This window comes from Clytia hemisphaerica, unplaced genomic scaffold (assembly GCF_902728285.1).
Source record: "Clytia hemisphaerica strain Z4C2 unplaced genomic scaffold, Clytia hemisphaerica genome assembly, whole genome shotgun sequence".
NCBI classification, from domain to species: Eukaryota; Metazoa; Cnidaria; class Hydrozoa; order Leptothecata; family Clytiidae; genus Clytia; species Clytia hemisphaerica.
In genome coordinates, this window is record NW_027104530.1 from 486292 (window position 1) to 493663 (window position 7372).

Here is a 7372-nt window from a genome sequence, read left to right on the forward strand (position 1 = left end):
TTAAACGATATTTCGATCTTTACAGATCTTTATCAAATTACCAACTTACCATAAATACTAGAAAACAAATGTATATCAGCCATAAACAGTTTTAATACGAGATTTCTTTCTGAAGGAATTATCAGGGAGTAAAATCACTATTTCTTGCTAAATAACCATTTCTAACTGAGACGGAAAACTTTGACAAAATTTCTGTGAGACGGAAATCCGTCTGAGACGGAAGAACTTTGATCACTGGAATATGACATCAAATTAGCTGCTTCTGATAAACCTATAAAAATCAAAAATTAAAGATTGTAATTATATTCAGTCTTGATAAAGGCAAAATGCACCTATATAGTTTATAACTCATTCTAAACTTTAAAAGGAAGGAAGTCTTTGATGCTTCTTATAAATTCAAATAATAACATTGCAATTAGGGTTATTTTTGATTTGGGTATGGTAATCAATCTTGATTCTGATTGGTCTTAATAAACTTAAATCAAGGTGAACAATAAAAAAAGTGTTTACAGAAAGACACCCCTTGTAATTTATGAATGTATGTTTTAGAACTTAAGATTTGTACTTTTAAAAATATTGAATCTGATTTACTTACAAGATTTTAGGGTATTATGCCCATTCCCAAATCTTTTCAGAAACATTTTCTCTTGAAATTCCATATGGTCTAGAAAGCCATTTGATGTCCCACTGCATTTCAAACCATCCAAGGTGTAAGTTTGAGCAATTTGATTAACTGTCAATTCTTTCTTTTTGATTGTCTTCTTATCATAGGGTTGATGTAAATTACGTAATGACAACATTTTGATATCAGCAAAATCACCATAACAAATATCAGTTCAATTTGGTGTCGATATTCACTCTGTTTGAATGAAAAAAGACATTGCATATTTATATTAAACAAGCTTATAGTTTGGAGCGTAAGAACCTTTAATCACAGAGAGATTGAAGGTCTTGTCACCCCCTATACCTGAGATCAAAATTTTCTATCACCCAGGCTGCTTTTCCAACCTAGCTCTGAAAAAATCTTGCTCCCCCCCCCCCAAAAGGAAAAAAATCAGAATTAAAAAATTTCAAGGTGCCTATCATTTTCCTAGGGAATTATGAAATTAACAGGTTAATGGAAAGGATTTGAAGGATTTAAAACTCTATATTTCTTGATATTGCTGGTTTAACAAGTGTGCATAAATAAATCAATTCACCAAGAGTGCAATGGTTGCATGTAACACAACCAGGGCGAAATCATACGATTTTAAGAAAAAGTAAACAAGAATCAATTTAGTCTACTGTCAGTTTCATCTTTTACGAATCATCAGCTAATTTGTTGAAAAACTACATACTTCTTACTTACTTATTGCTGGTCAAACAAAATAAAATAATGATGAATATTGATGACTTCTCATATAGTTTCAGTAATTCAGCTTTTCAATTCTGAGCTGATATTTAAGAAGTGTCCTCCATATTGAACATATCCTCTATTCCCCTTCTTTGGTTGCTCTCCACCCTCACTTCTAAAAGTTTTCTTCCCCATACCAACCTTTGGCCTCAAAACCTCATAACCATTGAATGCAAGGGGAAGGACACTGGTTGTTTTCCTATTTTCTATTTTCAGAAGTGGTAAACAGACAAAAGCTTTTTCTATTTTCCATGGGATAATGTAGAAAAGGGCATATACTACCGGTTGTCCCAGAAAAAAGTTCCTCTCTTTGATGTGAGTTCTATAAACTGTAAAAGAATCAGTCTTTTTGCATTGGAAAGATGAAGGATAAACTTAAATTTTGAGGGGACGTTTGTCAAATTTGGTCAACTCACCTAGATCAAAAGTTAGTCTAAAATGCTTAAACATTACTTTTCAAAAAGGTCGAAAAAGGCAAAAAATGAGGGTATTAAATTTATTGTATGACAAGAAAAAAAGCTGCAACATTTCTGATTAAAGCTTTCAATTGATTTTAAGGGTCTGGGATTGAAAAATTCTGAGTTGCTTCCAGGTTTCTTGTTTCATGTAACCCCACAAAAAGGAAACACATACTGTGAGATCAGGCAATCTTAGGGGCCACTCAACATCTCCTTGATTGTTGACAACCTTTCTTGGAAACTTGCCACAAAAAGGACGATGAGACTTTGATTGTTAATATATTGATAAAAGAAGATTTAATAGCCTTTTTTTTTAAAGTAATGTAAAGTAAACCTCTTTAGGAAGAATCTCTTTAAATCTCTTTGACAACAAATTTGTTTTGGTAACTCCACCAAGTTTATCAATCAAATCATACTTTCTGTCATAACATGTCACGATAACTTTCACTGATAGCGCGCCCTTTTTAACTTTTTTTGCTTTCATTTAAAATGACCGGACGCCGATTGGAGAATTAGAGAACGGCCATCGCCTACCCTCCTATCCCCAAATGGGATAAACAAATAACAAGTGTGTAACTTGCCGCGTGAGTGATGTCAAACGCTTCATTGTTTTGCCACTAATTTGGTCTTCTTCGTTCCAGACAGTCGCATTTGCTCCACTACATATTTTTTTCATATTTCGATTTAATAGCATGCTCAGTGCGGAAGTGAAATTGTGTATTTTTTAATACGCTGTTTATTTGCTCAAATAAAATGACTTTGGAGGTTGGGTGAAATGGTGGCCGAATTGCTGTCCCATGTTTTGTCAGATAGTCCTAAGTTAGTGCAGTTGATAGTGCTGAAAAGGGGAAATTAGGGGAACAATTCTATATCAAAACTTATTGGCAATGAAAGTCACCTTTTGACGTGGAAAATATGGTTTTTCTTGCATAACTTTTTATTGCAGTACCCCATCTTATCCTGGTTTGACAACCAGTAGTCAAGTACATATCAGAAACATACGGGAATGTTTACACATGGACAGGATGTAAGTTTCCACCAAGCCCCAGCAAGAACAAAAGGATTTGGCTAAAAATGGCTGAAATTGGACCTTCAGGAGCAGCCAGCGGCGGAATTTTTCAAAATATCTGTTCTTTTTTTTTCCAGGAAAGGAAATTTGGAAGTAAAATCCAGGGAGCCAGCTATTTTTCAAGCACTTCAAAAAATCTAGAAAAGAGTCAGAAATACCTGTTCCGAAAATCCAGGAGCAGCAAATTAGATAAAATTTTATTTACTTTTCCAGCAGGCCACAGACGTCCCCTGTCTAGAGAGTCTAGGGACAAGTTTAAACGAAGAGTAGATGCTGTTTTTCCAGGAGTCTGGCAAGAAAAGAACAGAGAAATTTGCCTTTCATGACAGATAATTTTTAATTTCTAGCTGTTGGTTGCTCTTGTTCCTTGTCAAGATAATTCTTATTTGAGATTGATTGCTTTAGGCCAGGCCCAATTGATAGTTTGGTTTGTGTCCTCTGACCGACGATTCTTTAGAAAAGGTGTTTCACTTTCAGTTGGAAAAATCAAAAAAAAATTACCTCTTTTCACATGATAACTACCGTAAGTTGGTCTAATATCGACATCCCTCGTCTAATTCCGACACCCTTCTTTTTTTTAGAGACAGGAATAGTATAAAAGCTTGAATCACTGATTGAAAAAGGATTATTCCTCTCCGACCACTAAGCAAAGAAAAACAGTTTCAACCTTTCTATCAATTTCAGCTGATAAAAAGGGTGTCGGAATTAGAGGAACGACCCACGGCATGGCCCGAACATGTTCAGGCCTCTTGATTAATACTTTTTAAAAATGGCCCTCGTAGTTTCGGACCATGTTCAGGCCAGATTTTCGAAAACTTGCTACGATCGCGCGTGTAATTTCAGGACCCAATATTTATATTTTAAATTCCTTATTTTAGCAAACAAATCATAGTGTCCTCCCCCCCCCCTTTTAAAAGGGTGGGGGGAGAATTTTTTTTTCAGAAAATACTGGAAAATAGGAAAAGGTGGGGCAAAATGGTTTTCAAAAATCTAGGGGGGGTAATCAAAAGGGGGGGGAGAAAAAATGGCCCCAAAAAGACTAGGGGGGGGGAGAAAAAATCTGGGGACATTATTTTTTCTACTGTTAGTAGGGGGAATTTTGTTCGATTTTTTGGAATAGGGTTAAAAATTAATGAAAATTTTAGCTCGAGAAAACAGAGACCTGTTGTATATTTTTGGAAAGCTCTCAAAAAATTAAGATTAGAGATATATTGCAAGAGATATTGAGCTTCAAAAAGCGCAAAAACTGGACAAAATAGCTGTTTCTGGCTGAAAAACACGGTTTTCAAGGGTTAATATCTCGAGTTAGGTACAGAAATCACCTATACTTGCAATATATCTCTAATCTTAATTTTTTGAGAGCTTTCCAAAAATTTACAACAGGTCTCTGTTTTCTCGAGCTAAAATTTTCATTAATTTTTAACCCTCCCATGATTTTTGCCTGAGACCGTCGTATTTGTCAGAAAATCACACCAAAGTGTCCGAAAAAAAATTAGAAACATAGTAATTTCGATTCCCCTACCCCTTAGCCTTCCAAAAATGTATAACAAGTGCTTCTAACAAAACAGTCGAGCGATTTTACAAAATGCCCTCTACTATGTGGAAATCTTTCTGGTGTGGCCTATCGCTTTGTAAATAAATTGATTAGAAGTTATCTTTCACTATCAGTTCATTTTTAACTTTTCATTTCACTCTGTGGAAACTTTTTTTCAATTTTTCATTGTATATATAACAGAGATAACGTGAATAGAAGCATCAAGAGCAAATTGAAAAAAAAAATTTCTAGGGGGGGGGGGGGGGGGAATTTTTTTTCAAATCTCAGGGGGGGGGATTTAAAAGGGGGGGAGAGGGATTTTTTTCCATTTTCTAGGGGGGGGCCAACCTACTAGGACACTATGAAATTTAAAAATCTTCATCTTTATTCAAATATATATTGTTCAAATATAAAAGTTAATCATCTATTTTCCAATTAAGTTAGGAAAATTATTAAAAAGAATGATTTGAATCTTACATAATATGGTCTTCTTTTTATTCTTTATCCTGTTCCCTTTTCTCATGGTCTTCTCCTATTCGAAGCAGAATTTTTCTGGATCATTTTTTGTACTGTTATACAACTTTGTGAATCAAACTGGTATTTGGAACTTTGAATTTGTCTAATGAAAATATCTAACAATGGATGATGATAAACCAGGAAAGGTAAATACATGGCCCGAACAAAATGTTCGGGCCGATTCAATAATACTTCCGGGCCATGCCGTGGGTCCTTTAGAGGAGGGATGTCGACATTAGACCAAGTTACGGTACTATCTCTGTGGTTCTTTTTTAACTGACTGCTTTGATTCTCCTATAAACAACATCCACTTCGAGCACAGAAAATGCCCCAGTGTAACCCGTACTTAAAAACAAATATTAAGCATCTAAAAACTGGGCCTTATACCAATCAAAAAGATATTAAAAAGTCTTAACAGGCCATTTCGTCATTTTTGTGTCATTTTGGTCAGCTGAACGGATTGACGCATTTCCATTGTTTTGCCTTTTGACAGTTACATCAATATGCCTTCGTACCTGTCTTTAAAAATATAAATAAAAGTAATCACGAAAAAGGACGCGAAAAAAAAAGACATAAGTGTGAGAACAGAGTAATCAAACTCGTTAGAAAAAGTACCATTAGAAGTCATAAAAAATCAACCTGAATAAATGCAATCGGAATTCCAGAGAACTTCATAATTCCCCAAACAACATTATATTACTATGTCAAACTCCCATTACATAAATTTTACAATAACGTCAGAGTAGACTACGCGTAATTACATTTTATTGTTCGCTTCTTTTTTAAAGATTGGCCAGGTTGGAAAAGTATGAATTTCTTTGTACATATTTTACCTACCCCAAATATTTAGGAGGCTGAGTTTTAAACGAATCGTCAAGTTGAAACGAATGATAAATGTATCAAGGTCTGTTTTATTTACCCCCTGGTGACTTAACAAAAGAGACTTGACTCGATGTGTTACAATCCAATTATTGAAAGTTTGTCTCGGCCTTTTTATAATGAGCGAGACATACGTTCTCTGATTAGGGGACCCATCCATATTCAATTGACAACGCAAAACGTCAAATTGACGTTATCCTCTGAACCCCCCACCCCCCACAGATAACGTCAAGCGATGTACTCATGTATACCAAAAGTTGTAGCCATTTTTCATCAAAGTTTTCCCGTTTCGTCGCAAAGTCCGTACTTGGTTGTGCCCGTGCGTGTATGTATTCTTTTAACTAATGACCTTTATTTAAAAAGAAATTAAAAGCTCCACTTGGCGCTAGGTCCGTGCCGTGCTTTAGGCGTACCGCCTTCTTTGCCCACTTGTGCGATGTGGTTCGCTCAATCGCGCAAACAATAAAAATATGATGTAATGATATCATAGCGCGAACCAATGGGATTATGCGAGCAGCAAATTTTCATGTACTTTATACACGAATATGTTTTCGAAAGCTTATAAAAGTAAAGTGTGGTTGGTGGTTACAAATATCTGTGATTTTCACAAAAAGGTATACCTTTGATTTCTTATAACGTCAAACCTAACTTTTGAAAACCCCCCCACCCCCTCATAACGTCAATTTGACGTTTTGCGTTGTCAAATGAATATGGACGGCTCCCCTTACGCAATTTTCATATTGACATTTTCGAGGCATTTTGATGTAACTGTTTGAAACACGAGTGCATTTGATGTAAGTTACCCAACTTCACGGTATGCAGGCAGTGCGTATAGTATAGTAAAGAAGTAATATAATAAAGTTAAAGAAGTTCATTAATTTTAAAACAGCTAAATAAGAGAAAAGCAAAAGTTATAGACCTCTTTTTAAAGAGGCAGCCATATTGAATAATTATGTACTCCAGCATAAAAACAATGATACAGCCATGCAAAATTTTTAAAATATGCATGATACAGAAATTATGCATGGCTGTATCATTGTTTTTATGCTGGAGTACATAATTATTCAACATGGCTGCCTCGTTGAAAAAAGGTCTATTGGGATAGAAAAAGTAATGCAAGACAGATGGTTTGGCTGTGTTGATCAGTCAGGTTTTTATTCTATCCAAACTAAAAAAAGACCAACAAATGTCAAACTGTTCTCTGACTGTTTCTGGGACATCATACACATTCGCTTGATGGAACTTTGTCTTACTATTCCTCAAAATTTCATCCAAGTAAAGCTTTATCATTGGGACTCCACACCAACAAAAGTAATTCATTTACCTTAATCTATCAAAGATTTTCTTGGTTAATGATGAAAAAATCTTCTAAAAATTGCTGCCATGTGAGTGCGCCATTTTCAATCGATTGTTTCGCGTTTGTTTTTGTATATGACGACATACCCGGAACGTTATCATAAAATTTTATCCCGGAACTTTCAACAATAACCGGAAAGATGTAAACGCCCTTCTTAACGCCATCG

At 35.2% G+C, this 7372-nt stretch overlaps 1 long non-coding RNA gene across 1 annotated transcript; it reads right to left on the minus strand.

The window, feature by feature from the left end:
* Window positions 1-237: 237 nt before the first annotated feature.
* Window positions 238-7371, minus strand: LOC136822359 (uncharacterized). Its single transcript, XR_010848891.1, has 3 exons — window positions 7174-7371; window positions 596-859; window positions 238-271 (listed from the first exon to the last, which is right to left on the minus strand). It is a non-coding gene; the product is annotated as an uncharacterized lncRNA (long non-coding RNA).
* Window position 7372: the final 1 nt, after the last annotated feature.